Source organism: Nestor notabilis, unplaced genomic scaffold (genome assembly GCF_000696875.1).
Source record: "Nestor notabilis isolate BGI_N333 unplaced genomic scaffold, ASM69687v1 scaffold18002, whole genome shotgun sequence".
Lineage (NCBI taxonomy): Eukaryota > Metazoa > Chordata > Aves > Psittaciformes > Psittacidae > Nestor > Nestor notabilis.
Window position 1 is genome coordinate 40268 of NW_009917176.1, and position 4515 is coordinate 44782.

Here is a 4515-nt window from a genome sequence, read left to right on the forward strand (position 1 = left end):
CTGAAATTAAATTCATGTCACTAAGAAAACATACGTTAGAAACAGAAACCCCCTCCCCAGTCAGAGTCATATAATACTTTTAAAATATTTATTTAATTTCTTTTGAGTGGGTTTTACAGAATGTTGCTTGCATAAAAAATCTGCAGAATTTAGCAGAGAAATAACCTGGCTTTACTGATCAGGTGCACTAAGCCAAAGACAAAAATCTCAAGAAAAACCACTTTCAAAGCATCTCTTCACTTTCTTACTGACACACTGAAATACAGGTGCAGGCACTGTCCAGAAATCTTTATACTATTTAAATCCTGTCTGACAACCTTAGATTGAAGACTGTGAAGGGCTAGGTCACATCAAATATAATTAAGGTGTTATAAAGCTTGGTTAGAATCACCCCTCCCTTTAGATAGAGTGCCATTGTGTCTGTACTTCCCTCCCTGCCACAGGTGCCACTCACATAAAGCTTTGTTCCGTGCTTCAAGAGGGAAAAAGTGGCAAAAAGTTGCATTATTAAAAGCTACTCAACAGGGCAAAAGAAGAACTATACAGTGATATAAAATGAAAAAAACACATACAAGCAGCAGCAGAACTTAACCTCCTATAAAGGAGGAAATAAGGTACTGCCACAGTTAAGATTTTTTTTCTCTGGGATATTATTCAGGATGCCTGGCAACATCTGAAGTATGCAGTGGCTCCTTTTTTCTTTCTATAAAGCAAATTGACTTCAGCATCCTACACAGCCAATATTTATGCTTGTGTGGAGCCAAGTGAAACAGATAAGGTAAAGGGAATGTTTACTCATGATGCATCTGAAATACCAATCCCCCTTCCTCCAACACCTCAGACACACGCTTGACCCAGAGCCTAACAAGACTAGGACTTGAACCTAGACTTCCAGGAGCACCTCTGATGGAGGTGTGTATGACTGGGCATTCATACAAAAGGTGAAGTAAATTTTCACTATAGAAGAAAATTCCTACGAAGACCTCAAAATCCTAAAGTCCAGATCTAACTTCCCACTCAAGGTTAATACTGAATGGGCAATCTGTGTCTGTTACTGAGCCATTTTCAAAGCAAATGGAATTTTTACTGAACTAATTAATTAATTAATATGCCTGGCTAATGAGTGATGACCTTTGCTTAAGCCAGACTCCAGCCTTGCGGAATTCTGTTCTCTTCATGACATCATCTGACTAATTAATGCTCGGGTCATTAGTCTGCTCCCAGCATGGGAGGTCTGCATTTCACACACACACAACCCCCCCCCACCCCGAGCCCAATGCTCTGCACTGGCTGCAGGTGACATGCAGCAATCGCACACTCCCCAGGTTCTGCACCCTGGCTTAGCTGGGCTGGTAACGGCTGCTAGAAAGGTCAGTATATGAAGAGCTGCATACAGTTTGCACTGCAGCTTAACTTTTTAACCTATATATTTTGCATGTCTTAAGGAAAAAAAAAAAAAACTACACAAAACTACCATCATTTAAAAAAAAAAAAAAAAAAAAAAAAAGAGAGAGAGAGAGAAAGCACTTCAAAAGGATCAGGATAACGAAGAGCTGCAGAAGGATTCAGCCCCAGTACTGTACTCAGTAGGAGGAACACACAGCAATGTCTGACCACTGCTAAGAGACACTATTTCTGGTTTTAAATAAGGGAAGGGAGGAATGTGCTGGACTACGTATGCTGTGGTTTATTACATAACCAGTGTAACAAATAGTTTCCAAGTCACCACATTCCTAGAAAAAAATTGAAGGCATAATATTAAACCACTATTATTTAATTATTACCTAGACATAATAAATAAGTTCCTACATATTTATACATCTACAGAGCTCCAAAATCTGTTACTCTACATGTGTTCCAAGACCATGTTCCATTTTACAGCATTATGCCTTTCAAACTTTTTTCCTTATATCCTGCAGCACAGGGACACATATTCTAAGTAACGTACCATAGAAGTCAATATTCTTACTCTCCATGTAAAATAACATATTCTTAAATATTGACGTGAATACATATCCATTAGAAGACTTCTGGCAATGAACCACCGATGAGCAGATGCTCTCTTTTTGTGACATACTCATAACTTGGCTGTAAGCTTGGTCCTGTTGCTAGGAAGAGTGGATTTTCTCTATGTCAAGAACAGGATTCACCTCACACACAGGTTTGATTTTAACAGATCAGACAAATTCCTTCCCAGGACAGCCAGCCACCCTGCAACCTGCACCCCAAGTTGAGCTGCAAAAGGCAGAGTGCCTCTCAGCAGCCGGGCATCTGCAGGCATACACACATCTGAGGCCTGAGCTGGAACAGATCTAACATCAAGAGGCTGAAAACCAGCATTAGCTGCTGGCAGCCGCACAACTTTTCCTAGCTCAGAAGCTAGGCATGCTGCTCTTCCTTCTGCTTCCTTTGGGATGTAGCAGAGACCAGGGAAATCACCAGCCACACCACTTGGCTTAGGCATGCACCAAAGACACTTCTGCTGCTGCTCAGTAGCAGCCAGTTATTCCTCTCTCTAATCTTGCCTTACTGGCAAGATTAAAAACTTCAGCTTCCAAATGCATCACTAGCAGGGGCATAAGAGTATTTCTTCCCTGGTCAAAAGTGAGAGTGCAAAGCATGCCAACTCATCATACCTAGGCAAAATGAGGAGCAGAAGACCCCCTGCCTAGTCTACCATTCCAAACTACATCTCTGTTCAGCAACTGAAAGGGAAGTCTATCAGTGGGAGGCTGAATTTATATGGTTAAATATTACAGTCCTAAAATGACAGCACATCCTCCATTCCAGAGCCTGCATTGTTCAAAGCAGTGAATAAAAAAAACCAAACCAAAACAAAAAAAAAAAAAAAAAACCAAAACCAAACCCACAGGAAGAAAAAAAACCAAACAACCCCAAAACAACCCAGACCAGAGGCTGCAAAGACAGACTGACTATGTGATACAGAAGAAAAGCTTATCATTTATTGTCCACTGAACGCTCTGAAGAATGTTTTATAGCTGCTGATCACCACATTTTTTACTTACAGACAACAAAGCTTCAATAGCAGCAGAAAGGAAGAAGGAAAAGTAATCACACTCTACAAATAATAAATCAAAAGGCATAATAATAAATAGAAATAACATACTGCAATGGGAATGGGGTTCTTTCCAAGATTTTAGTCCCACCTGGACTGCAAGACGAATGCACCCCGCCCTGGCATGCCTGAAGCCTGAGATGAAGCCACTACTGCTGTCACTGAGAGTAGGAGACACTGTTCCTCACCCACGTGCTCTCTGATCACGTCATTTCTCCCTTAATTTTCTGTGTACTGAAAGGTGTATGAGAACAAGGCACAGAACGCATCACTGACAGGACAGATATCGGCATCACACACGTAGGTGGACTGCAGAAATCATATGTATGGGGAAATGGTGAGCAAGAAGTTCATAGGCTCTTATCTATGTATTTATTCAAGTCCTCTGGATATGATTCAGTGTAGCTCTCTAAGGGAATTTAATAGAAATAGATACCTACGCTGGATGCACAGTTTCCCATACTGGCTTCTAGTGGTGTATGTTTGAGCACTGACTTATTTAATGCTGTCAGAAGAAAGCAGTCTTAACCAAAGTAGCTGATACTGCAAGGCTACCCCAGGCTGCTCTTCAATGCTAATCACTGCCTGTATGCCAAATGATATGGATTGGTATAATCACCTCCGCATGATCCCTTCTCTTGCAAGTTATGCCAAATAGCAAGTGGCTTATCTGAAAGATGCAGCCCCAGGACTCTGACTCACATGACGCTGAGCTGCAGCATCACGCTGAAAACAAGGCACAATTCCACAAATAGCAGCAAAATGGACAGAAAAAGCAGTCCCAGGTAAGCAGTGAAACCCGTCATTCTGTAACGTACCATCAGCACGGGCCAAGAAACACCAGCATCCACATTAGGTCAGAGCAGACCAAGCGAGATGAAGGTTTACATCTCTTAGCTCAGTCACTGTCCCACACCGAGCAAGACAACACAGTCCAATCAGGTACACACACACTGACCCCAGCAAGGCCTCTCACCAACTTCCCAGTCACCTCTGAGGCTTCTGGTAACACTACCCCTCACTTCTGCACTCTGTATTCACCAGCCAAGCTGCTTCTGTAGTTAACACTGGGCTCTTGGCAGCAGTGACTTCTACTCAGAAACCGGGACTCTGAAGCCAATTAAGGGTTCTGGGAACTCCTATAACACAAGCAGTGCATAAATCAAAAATAACCCTTGTCATCCTCAGAAGCTCAGCTTTTGATTGTTTTTTAAATCCATGAACAGACAAAAGCATCACTTCTTGTATCTGATTTTTGGTTCTGTTTAAAATTTTTGACTGAAGATCAGAATATTGACAGCAATATTGTGCAACATTGAAAGAATATTGTGCAACAAGCCAATATGAACACTCTTGCCTGTACAGCACCAGGTGCAATGAAGTTCTGGACTGACAGGTCATTATTTGTTAAAACTGCAATAGATGCAATGATACTAAAC